Source organism: Thermobia domestica, chromosome 4 (assembly GCF_964235325.1).
Source record: "Thermobia domestica chromosome 4, izTheDome1.hap1.1, whole genome shotgun sequence".
Taxonomy (NCBI): Eukaryota; Metazoa; Arthropoda; class Insecta; order Zygentoma; family Lepismatidae; genus Thermobia; species Thermobia domestica.
This window is the reverse complement of record NC_137457.1, coordinates 287,238,639-287,251,318: the sequence shown is the minus strand read 5'-3', so window position 1 is coordinate 287,251,318 and position 12,680 is coordinate 287,238,639. Positions and strand designations below refer to the sequence as shown.

The 12,680-nt window shown below is 39.0% G+C and overlaps 1 protein-coding gene across 1 annotated transcript in view; it reads left to right on the top strand.

Annotated features, from left to right (window-relative positions):
• Positions 1–7,372: 7,372 nt before the first annotated feature.
• The window catches only part of LOC145684139 (pyrroline-5-carboxylate reductase 1, mitochondrial-like), a 68,098-nt gene continuing 62,790 nt past the window's right edge, over positions 7,373–12,680 (top strand). The window contains exon 1 of the mRNA XM_081756066.1: positions 7,373–7,468. The gene's annotated coding sequence lies outside the window, so the exon portion shown is untranslated. The remainder of the gene's footprint in view (positions 7,469–12,680) is intronic.

Sequence of the window (12,680 nt, the reverse complement as noted above, 5' to 3'; positions counted from 1 at the left end):
GTTCGTCTCGGTTTGCGTGAGCCATCGGCTTAGATCGGCTCACCCAGGCCGACACCCCTAAGCCCGAGCCGAGCAGTTTTGAACATGTTTTGCCAGCGCCCTATAACTTTTAACAATATTTGGCCTTAGCCAAATCCTTGCTTCTCCGGAACTCAAATCCAGAATCTCGTGAATGATGGCCATGCCTCCGAGGTCGGCAGTCAATTAGTTTTTAGTATTCAGATAGAAACCACTTATCTTTCATGTTTATACACGGTGTTGTTATACTACTACTACTACTACTACTACTACTACTACTACTACTACTACTACTACTAATAATAATAATAATAATAATAATAATAATAATAATAATAATAATAAGTTGTAGTAACAGTAGTATCATTGATACTAATTACACTGTCTATATAGAATAGTTGAAGAGAGTACTTGAAACTACATAAAATTTAGCTCCATTTGGCTCGTTCTAGCTCGACTCGACTCGAAACTCGATCTGAATTCGAGTCGAGTTGGGGGAAATTTTTCGAGCCAAGTTCTCGAGTCGAGCTTAAATATGTCTGTTTCGAGTCGAGTCGAGTTTCAAAGAAAACTCGCTCGAAGTCGCTCGTGGCCATCCCTACAGCCTTCTTATTCGATAGAAAAGGCAGTTTTCAGACGACTGGTGTTGATTAGAGCACTGAAGCTTGAACCAACACTCTGGCAAAACTGACATGACAAGTGAAGATCAATGCAGTGTGAATTTTGCAGTGGAGTAGCGGATCAAGATTTGGGGGGGGGAGGGAGCCTTTATCAAGCAGTTAATTGAAAACGGTTGAATACGATAATGATATATTTATTCATTGCTTGGACCCCCCAATATTTTCTTCAAGTCGGCGCCTATGCTACGAGGGAATCTTCAAACTCATCCCACGATACGACAGGTGCCTCAACCAATATGGAGACTATGTAAGAAAAATAACCTAATATATGTATTATGTGTTGGCTGTATTGGTTGTATGAAATACTATATACACGTTTCACTGCAGGATTTGTAACCTTACTTTCTGATCACTTCTTACATTTAATGTTGTAAAACTCACTAAGTGTCGTAACTTTTTAGTCATCTTAGTTAGTGTCTAATATTATTGCCAATAAATTACATGTGGTTCAAAATATTTTAAGAAGATCTTTGTAACAACAACAACAACAAAATCTTAAGTGTAAAAAAAAGAAAGAAACCACTTACAGTAGCTACAAATTATCCTTGTTGGACGTTTATGGTTACATAATTAATGGGCATCAAAATCGTACTTTTAAAAAAACGAATAAATAAACAGCGTTGGTACATTTATGAAGATAAATTATACGATGTGGTTTAGTGGAAAAGATAGTTGACGTGTACGATTAAGGTGTACCGTTAGACACTGTGATGCAAACAAGTCTCTGAAAGTTACAAAATTGCATCCATGTAAAAGCTGAAACTTACTAACTCTAGCAGCACAAACAGTAGAGCCAATAATGGGAAAACAATAGGCTAATTCTCACCGGTCCTACTTTGTAATTGGACACTTTGCCGACCATTTGCCAACCAACTCAATTGCCAACGTAGGCCTTACGTTGAAATTGGCCACATTGTTGACCATTTACCAACCAAATCAATTGCTAACGTTAGCTCTACGCTGCAATTGACTAGTTCGCCGACCATTTGCCAATTTACTCAATTGGCAGCTTTAGCTGTACGTTTAATTGGGCACTTTGCCGACCATTTGCCAATGTAGCCCCTACAGAAGAAGGATCGACTATGCTTAACGCAGTCTCTGTCTCGTTTCGGTTAACAAAAAGTGGCCTGTCTCGATCTCGTCTCGAGTTAAAAATCATATTCGTCTCGGTCTAAACATGTCTCGTGAGCAATACTAAATCAGTGTTACACATGTTAATTTCTAGTCTTTAAAAAATTCTGAGGAGATAAATCTCACCGTCTGGGCGGGGGGGGGGGAGTAATTATCTGTAAGTAATGACCGGTAACACCCGTGTTTATGCCACGCTTCAAAGCAAAAGAAAGCTTCACAGTTTCCGTTACCTATACAAGGTCGAATTCAGAATTTTCTGACTGGGGATGCACCAATAGCTACCACTACATTTGAATTGAATTTGAATGTTATTAATGCCTTTATGCCCCTGTGGTGTGTCCCTGTGCCGTCATGTTTTGCTTGCTGAATCCTTTTCCTTCAACCTTAAGAAAATCAAACAATTGCTTTTGCAAAACTGTGCTCTTTTTTAAGACCGAAAACGTAAACATGACGGCAGAAAGTTTAGGAAAGTCTTGCTATTTTCAATGCACCCCCACTAACGCCCTGCACGTATATTATTATATTAATATTGTTCCTATTAATAAAATACAAGTGCTTTGCGCTCAGTATTTTTGTTTCTTTACTATAGAAGACTGAGAGAGAGTAGTCATTTCAGATTTTGCCAGGGAAGGAGTGAGGGCAGAAAGATTGTCCACCAAATAAGAGTTCCACATTTTTATTTGTATTTTAGTATAAAATTTACAAAAACAACAACAACAAAACATGTTTCTCAAACTCAGGGAACAGTTGCCCTTGTTCTCCCCAAATGACACCCCTATAAAAGTCACCAAGCTTTTGTTTAGTGTACATTCAGTGCATATGTAGGGCGGAATCATCCTTTTTATATTTATTTATGTATATTTCTATGAATCTTCGTAGTCTTGGATTTGAATAAAGCAACATTTGTTAGTATTGTAATTTCTTGTGCATGGCATAAATTCCATAAATAAGTAAATAAAAAGTTCTTTAGTGTTACTTGACTCTTTGTCACTAGCCCCTCAGCTTTCATTTCTGCCCCCTCCCAAGCAGGTTCGTAGCCAGAATAAGCCGGGGAGGCCGAGATCAGTTTTCCGGGGCTCCCTTACATTCATACGTATGGGCCTATATACTAACAAACAACTGAAGCTTTCAGGGGTTGAAGGTGGTCGCCAGAGGCGGATCTGGAAGGTAAAAATTGGGGTTCCAACCAGATCCCAGACTATGATAGGTATATCATGAGTTTACTATACACATTCAAAAATATATAAATAATAGCTTAAATTATTTTTGCTACTCAAAAACTCGGGCCTAGGCCTCCTCGGCCCCGGGCTAGATGCGCCACGGGTTGAAGGGGCCCTGTGCTCACCCTTGTCACCCTCTAGTTACGAGCCATTTGCTCCAAAGAAATTGGTCTAGCTACGGGCCTAGCCACTCCAACTGATCAGTACACCAGCGACAATCTCATTCGGCATTTTGTCCACGTCCGGCATTAATTGGACCGCTCCAATGTGTGTTTAGCAGGGGCGTCGTTAAGGGGTAAAGTTCCCCCCAAAGTTTCAAATTTTTTAACAAATTGGCAAATTAAAATACCTAGTTGGCAATTTGATAAATACCATTTTGTTCAATTGACTTATTTAATGTAACATTTTCTTACGTACCCAGTTGCTGTAAGTTATTATAAGTTCTTTTATAGACTAGGCATAAATTTTGCATAGTTTCTTATCTTGAAATAAATTGATTTATTCGTTTAAAGCTTCTTGACTTGCAAGTGATCACACTTCCCTTTTGTTCATTTGATATTCCTAAACATTTTGAAGAATTTTTAATGAAAAATCGGGAAATTGTACCACTGACAAAAGCAGAATAGAGGTGGCGTGCAAAATTAAAACAAAGACAGACAGAAGAGGCATTTCGATGGCAGGTAGAGCATTGAACGCAAAAGCATTTGATACAAGAGCGTACACAAGACAACAGGCAGATTGTGGAGATTAATAAGAGAAGAATTAATATTAATAAAATAAGAACAAGGCAGTGACTGATTAGTGTAAAGTTTTTACCATGTATAGTATGTAAATTTGACAAATTTATGAGTTTTTTTTCTAATAATAAAATATCGAAGGGAAGTAGATTTTGATATCAGATTGAATGTATTGTGTAACCGTGTCTGCTTTGTGTGTGAATAGACCTTTCGCTTTGGAACTAAAGGTGATCATATTAATACAGAGGACCACAATAGTTTATTTCAATTCTGTTTTGCAGTAAGACTTTCTATTTACAGGACTTCTCGAGTAGGGAGAACTAAACAAAATGTATTTTGGGAATTTTATCACAGTAGGTTTCTGGGGGTGTTGTTCGGTGGAGGGAGAGCTACAGTGGATGAGTCAAGCAGTGCCATGGGGGGGGGAGTGGGGCGACTGCCCTGGACACCGATGTAAGTGAGCGCAAAATTCGGGAGGAAAATACATGTGCACATACATAAAATGGAAGGAAAAAAGTAATTAAAAGTGCTCAAAATCAAGGGAAACCAGGGTTTAATTTTGAACATTTTCTGACGCTTTGCGCCAATTATGGTAGCGCTTCGCGACTGGTTTGTCAATCTCACTCATATGTGCAGAGGTGCCGTCGTATACTCTCGCCCCGAGCACTGAGTTATTGTGGCACGGCACTGGAATCAAGTCATTTCATCGCTTTCGCTGTGAACTTAAGTGCATGATTACAACAGTCACTCCAAACAATACGTCTGCTGGATGAAAGCATAGACCGGCGTGTGTTTCACTTCATTTTCATATAAATGAGTTGCCTTTTCTACCTTATTTTCAATCCGTAGTTGCTTCTTTCGGAAATTTAAACAAAAATTGCAATTCTTCCTTTCTTTATAGTATTTGTAAGTCAAAGCATTACGTAACCATTGTATGTTACTCATGTAGCTCACAGGGCCGCAACTATGGGGACACAGGCGAGCCATGTGCCGTGGGCGCGTGCTTGGAGGGGCGCCTGAGAGGGAAGTTATATATTAATATTTTCCCTGCCGGTATTTAATACTTTTCATCAGAGTGTGAAATCATGAAATCGAAGTGGGAGGAGTCTGGAGGACTGAAGAGTTAAAAATAAAAGCTTTGCACACTTTTACGCTTCAAAATTTCGATATAGAAAATTCACTTATTTGGGCATCCATAAGTTAAACTATACAAAGTTAGGTATTACGAGTATACCGCTGACCACTAGTTCACTTGATAGTTAAATATGAAATACACGTTGATTACATATGAATTACTGTAATTATTTTGCAAACTTCTGACATTATTTCACTGTATCATCCCCCCAGCAAGTATTTAGTGGGGGAATATTTGTCAAAAAATAGTGGGGGGAATTTTGTCAAAATAATTTAGTGGGGGGAATTTCCCCGTTCCCCAAGGATTTCGCATCCTGCTTTTCATTATAAATTCCACTATTTCAATTCGGTAATAAATAATGAATTCAATGTAGAATCAACTCGCATACATTAAAATATGTATTATAAGGGTACGAACATGCCGAAGAGTCTCACGGTCTAGGTCGAGGTTTAAGTCGCGGTCGCTACCTCGATGTCTAGGTCGCGGTGTGTAAAGGGCGCACATAACGAGGAGTCCGCACTCTCGCTGTAAGTTGTCAGTTTGAGGAGAAACATTACTGTGACGCGTGTGAAATTATTCCGTCAGTGTATAAAAATTACTGCAAAACTACATTTTGAAATTGAAAGGACCAAACAGTTTATAAATAGAGATGGACGCGAGACGAGATATGAGAAATACCAAAGTCTCGTCTCCTGTTTGGAAAAAATATTTGAGTCTCATCTGTTGTCCATCTCTATCAATAAATCAAAGACTTTTACATTTTTTTTTTTCAATTTTCTGTGAAGAAATGTCCTCTTCCAGCCCTCAGGTGAGAAATCATTTCCCCGTAAAATAAAAAAAAAGGAAAGAAATAAAGAAAGGAAAAAGTGTGTCTTCAGGTTTCGAGGTGGAGGGGGGTATTAACTTCAGCAAATGAAGTTTCGATACTGCAATTCCATTATTCGATATTTCCTCCCTATGGATACGTGCCTGTCTTTACAAGTATTTCTTTATCTTATACCAGTAACGAATTTAGAAGAAACCCTTTGTATATTAACCTCGGAATTGATTGAGGGAGGGGGGCGTGGAGTTTTTAAGCATAGATATGATTAACAGTAGCTTCTTTTCTTCTTTAGAAATCCCACAATTTACGAACTCAGTCCGAAAGTCCCCTCCTTGTAACCGCCACTGCCTTATATAATAATAAGCTACAATATAATTCTCAAATAAATATGAATAACTTATCTGACATTCCCATTTCAGTTGCTATTTTCTTCCACTCTCTATTTAAAACGTGTCTATTATGATGTTGGCTGTTTTTTTTTTTTTAATCCCATATTGCTGGAACATTCCTCACTAATTCTATTAATATGTCTTTCATAATCAAATTTAATAGTACAGCAAAACCTCTCGAGCATAGACACAAACAATTCTCTGCAGACGAATTTCGAAACCAATGAAGACTTTACTCCGTGCAGCGCTTCAGGGAGAACCAATGAGAACACGAGCCACAGCAATGCTTCCGCTGAACATCTATGTAAATACAAACTCGGTTGTTTATCATCGCGACCACTAATTCACCCTCGCGGTCGACCTCTAGGTCGCGATGTAGCGTACATCTTCGGCATGCGCTAACTCTTTTGAATCCATGGGTTTGTGCCAGTATCGAGGGTGCGACCGCGACTTAAACCTCGACCTCGATCACGAGGTCTCTTCGGCATGTTCGTACCCTAATGCACTTTTCTCTTCTCTAACCCCAGACATTATTCATTTTGGTAGAAAATCATTCTACAAAGACATTCTCTCAGGCTTTCTCCCTATTCTCTGCCAGAACCTTGTTCCACACCCTACCCAACAAGCTCTGGCGTTTTACCAAACGTCCTTAAAATATGAGGTAGATGATCTAAGGAAGTACTTGTGTGCAGGTTAGCCTGGTCTCTCACTGAACCCTTCAATTGCATATCTCTCTACATCACAAGCAGTGAATATAGCCTACCATATTCTACCTTTATAAATGCATTTCTACAACAGATTATAGCTTTTAGAGGTTCTTGTGAGGATTGGCTGGCGGGGATTACCTAACCTAGACATAAGTTGTCAAATTATCAGTTGTGCATCGTGGCTTATAATGATCCTGAGCTGAGCTGTGAAATTGGACTCGAAAGCAGAACATGGGCTGTTCTCAGACAGCCCTGTATTCGTACCTCAGACAAGGCATGGAATGGGACGAATATGAAAATAAGGTTGCTGTAATAGTTTTCCACAGGGTTGATAAAAGTGAAACTAAGATTTTCGAAACGCTTGGCATTTTTTTAAAATCAAGACTTGGCAATTTCAAGCTTCATTTCCCCAATCTTGTAATGCTCGGTACGCCGCTGGTATTTAGGAGTATTCGCATCGTGTCTTGAGTAACTCACATGTGTCCACTCTTTTTATCTTTATAGATTTTACAGCCTTGGCAAATCACGCATTGCATTGTTCGTTATCTGCATCCATTGTTAAAGTTTTGCGGGAAAGATTTATAACCATAACTACAAATTGACGTACTTCGATACGTCTTTTAAACAGGTACAGTAAATGTTAATTTATTTATTAGCAGTTTATAATTTTAGCTATTTTTCTTTGTATTTGATAATAACAATAAGAAAGTAGCTAGCGATTTGAAATAATGAATCGTTTATTGAGTTATGGTATTTGTGTCAATTAACCAGGGTTTGAGATTCAAGGGAATCCAGTGTTGAAAGTAAACGCTGCTGGCCGCTGAATCTACATATTACATTCAGTCTACTCCGTTCTCTTCTGACTTGTTTTGTCAAGGTTATTACATCTGTGTCAATAGAAGAATGAATCAGAAAGTAAGAAGATTAATTTTACATGTGAAATTAGTGAATGCAAATCGGTGTGTCAATCTTCGTTTGATGTGTTCGTTACAACTTCATGCTGAACTGAAGAAAGTGCTGTTAGGGGTGTTCAGTTAAAGACATTGCTTTTATACAAGGTAACCAAAAAATTTGTTGCGTTTTATAGCGGTGATATAAACAAAGAGCAATTTTCAAAGTAATCTCCATCAGCATCTGATATTTTTGCCAACGTTCCTCCAGTTGCACAATTCCCTAGTGATAATACTCGGCGGTCGTGGATGCAAAGAAGTCCGTAAGTGCATTCCGCAGGTCTCCCTCATTTGTGAAGGATCTCCCACGGAGGTAGTTGTCGAGGAAATGAAACAGTTTGGCGCAAGGTCCGGTGAATATGGTGCATGGCACAGTGTCTCCCTGCCAAGTTACTGAAGGGTCTCTCGAGTCCTCTTTACCACGTGTGGCTTGGCATTGTCGTGCAAGAACAGCACAACTCTTGGGATTCATCAATGCCGGCTCCTTCTGCCGCAATGCACGGTGCATCCTTTGCAACTGCTAAGAGTAGAGGTCAGCAATGATGTCTGATCAGGTGGCAGTAGCTCGTAATGCACCACTAGCCGACAATTCCACCATATAGAGGGCATAACCTTTCATGGGTGCAGAGATGGTCTTGAGTTGTGGGGAACAGGGTCACTTGGTGATAACCAAAGTCTGGTACAGTGGGAGTGTCATAGAGGTTCGTCACCAGGGAGCGAACGATGGAAGCTGGGTGTGTTAAGGTGGCTGTTGAGTTAGGACAAATAGACTGTCACTCCTCGTTCCTTTTTGACTGTTAACAATGTATGGGGTGCCCACTTGCTTAACTTGTATGACTTCCTTACCCCATGCGGACACTCTGATTGTTTCTACGAATTGGAAAGGATTCGGCCCTGGCCTCAAGAAAAGTACCATCCCGGCATACACCTGATGGGACTGGGAAAAGCCAGGGAAAACCTCAATCAAGATGGGCGGTTTGAACAGGGATCGTGCTCATGTTCGAATTATACAAATGCCGCATTGTAGGTATTGTGGTCTATATATCATATTTAGTAGATCTGTAAGACAAGTAAACAAAAAATACATAACGTTCTTAAGATAATTAAAACATAAAACAGCAGAAATACAAGAATTTTACTTAGTACAAGAATAATTATCGAACTTGACTGAACTTACTCATTATTAGACCAATGTTTGTAAATTGCTATAATAGACTGTATAGCTACTTATTTTAACTTTTGGAGTAGCTATAATTTCTTTTAACTTGGAATAAGCATATTTACCAGATACAACCAATAATTAAAAAATGATAAAACGAAATATTCCGGGAAGCAAACTACGTGCGACAAATAAAGTATAAACATACCCTATATAAAAGAAAAAAAGTTCAAACATACTGGATTAGCATGTCTTAAGGCGTCCAAATTTTGATTTCAGTTTTACCTTGCGGAACAGTGGCTACAAACATATTTTTCTCCACCTTTCATAGGACACATTTCTTGGGACCATCTTTTACAAACTGGACATTTTAACTAATCCCCCTCCCCTGCACTGAGCGACCACAATTTACCACAATGTCCACATTTTTAATCATCGTCATCATCAGTAGTATCACTTAAACTGTCACTATCTTCGTTCAAGTCACTCAATAACTATTCGGAGTAACTTTCTAATTTGTAGTTGCGTGATGCCTTTTTCTTTGGCTGTTTCGATTGGATTTTCTTGGGCGGGGCTTTGAAAACTAAACATTTTTTAACTACTTGCAGTGATGAGGTAAAGGCCCGTTGGGATGAAGTAGAGGCAGCTTCTAAATCGTTTTTATGTGGAGTCCTCTTAACTACTTTCGCCTCGCCTGGCTTTCGACCACGTGTGTCGCGATGCTGTGGCTGTAGTTGTGGTAGCGGACTCACTACTTCAATCGATACTGTCATGCTGTTCCCTTCACTTTGCACTGTAGACTACCCGGAAGTTGGGACATTTAAACCAATAGATAATCTGTGAAAGTTTCATTCGAATCGGTTCATGTGTTCAGGGGTTATGGCGAGACACACTCACAAAGAGATACAAACAAAGACAGATATCTACACAGACAGACAATACAAATGTCAAATGTCTCAATTAGAGGACGTTCATTACGCTCGGTCTAAGCTAATATATCAGGTATAATATAACTTACAATTCACTTATTCTTCTTTACTTCTAGTTCACATACGTATGAACCTATTTAGGAATATTCCATATTAGAAAAATCGCCATTTTGGATAATTCTCTACCTACACACGCTTACGTGATTCTCTGTGTATTGAATCTTTATACCCTTATGGTACATTATATATGTAATCTAAATATCACAAACTCGACAATAATACATACCTCTGCGTACATTCAGCAGCCTGGAAATATACGCCAGAAAAACTCAAGTTCTTTAAAAACATATTCTGAAACAAAAGAAAACTTTATGTTATCGTTCGGCAGCAAACCACTCATGAGCAGACTGAGGACGTCATTGTGTAGAAGTTTACGTAAAGTCTTCTCAGTGGCAGTACATAGCAGACAAAATACTATGGTATTTCATATTAGGAAAATATTCCATATATGGCGCACCCACTCTATCTTTCTCGATGGCTGCTTTCAGGGCCTCGTCATTCAACACATGTGGTCTTCCACTGCGAGGTTCATCCGAAAGCCTTACATTTTCCGAACGGAATTTCTGGAACACATGCCTGGCGGTGTGTTCGTTCACGGCATTCTCCCCAAATGCCTGGCATATGCAGTGACTTCATGCGGTAGGTGACAGGCCCATTTTAAAGCCATACAACGCACGCGAAGAAGCTGCTTCGATACCTACATTTCTCTTCGACGCTGAACGAGCTATGACTGCTGTGTGCGCATAACGTCCCTGTGACACATAATGTCGATGGTCAGACTATCTCCCAATCGCTTGGCAGACACGTACGTCATTTCGTTTCCTCTCTGTGAGTGCAACATTAATGAGACGTCAAAAATGGAAAGATTTTTTTTGATACTTGTAAATCAGATATCTAATAGACACCGCGATGGCTCAGTGATACACCTCTAGTGCGTGGGATCCCTGATTCGATCCAGGTCGCGCCGAATAGGCTTAGTGATCGACAAACGTCGTGTACGCCGGTTTTCTCTGGATTCTCTTGTTTCGTCCCACTCGCTTAATTTCACCATTTCGTTTGTTATCAAAACCGTCTGCTTTAACCTCGGAGCATAATCGTGGAACGTTAAACAAACAAATAAACAAAAATATATTTGGAGGTGATAGTAGACATTATTTCAGTTTCTACCTTCCTCAATCCTTTATTCCCTTCCCCAAATAGTATGCTTGGATACGGACGTCATCCCTCCTACATGGCAGATTTAAGACCACAGATGCCGGTAATGCCTAGAAATTTTGTATAAATAAAATAAAAATAAAATCTGCCGAGTTCTCCGTATTACCCCACAATCTCATTCCGCCATTTTTCCAGTCAATCATTTGCGTTTCATCTATTTCCTTTAACTTAATAACGCCGTAAAAGGAATAAACATGGAACACTAAAAACTTCATTTCACATCAGTGTAAGAAAACGATTTCTCAGAACACTGTTTTGGTACTTAGCTTGCACATTTTAAATCCATTCTTTCCTATTCCTTAGTATCTACCTGGTAGGTCCTAAGCAGGATAATGGTCCGCCTGATAGATCCTACATAGGCTAATGATTGGTATGATATGGGTTCCATGAAGGATATGGGTTTAAAGTCCGAATTTTGGTGCATACCTTTAAATATTATTACAGGAGGTATAAACGACCTTCTGGCATTGCAGTATACTATCACCGTAACATTTTCTCCGCACTCTACAGATGTTAAACTGATCATCTTTTTTTCTTCTTTTTTTAAACCCTTTTCTGCAAGAATTTTAGGTTGTCTGTTATTTAGAGGAAGTCCACTTTCGTCCATATTGTAAATACGGCTAGGGTGGTTATGGAGATTATCCTAGTTCATTATTTTTTCCAGTAAGTCAAAATAAGAATTCACAGTTTCCTTGTTAACGCCAGAAGCTCTCGCTTTTGACAAACCATCAGGTTTTCTCAGACCAACAAGTAAGATTATTTCGCTTACAAAACGTTTGACACCAATCCTTCCCTGCCATTTTAGTTTCAGTCCTGGATTGAGGAATGGCAAGTTCACATTTATACCTATATAAATATGCCGCTATACGCACTTCCTTCGGTGTAACTTCAAACCCCCTGGATTCTAGATATTTTACTCTATCCGCTAGTATTTTTTCTCTAGATCACTGGAAAACCCGCTTGGCCTCCCAATATCACCGAACGATATTTTAGACATATTTCCTACTGCAGGAACATCAATTAATGCCCTCTCTTGATACTTAACTCGTCTATTTAAGCTTGTGAAAGGGACATTAAATAACTCTGATGCTCCCAGTATCGATAGGTCACGATTAAAAGTGATTTAACTGCTTGTTCCATACACTCTTTGTTCCATTTTAATAGTTTATCTTTCTTCTTATGATTTCTGACCAGCTGAAACAAGAAAACATTACGAATGCTTGATCAGAACAGAACAAGTATAAAATAGTAGGCCTATAGCTCTAATTGCACTGGTATTCAAATTGCCCCGCAATCGACGAAATATTCCATTTAGAACGTGTTATGAAAACTGTCCACTACTTGGCGCCAGCGTACAGTACATCAACATACCACATACTACTGATACGATTATAATCCAGAGCAGTTTCATTTTATGCAGTTAATAATAAGGAAAGTTTAAGGAAACAACGCTGAAAATTATAACGACCTAAAAAAAAAAGAAAAAAAAAGAATATTCGTACTCGTACTTACCTTGCACAAGAAAAA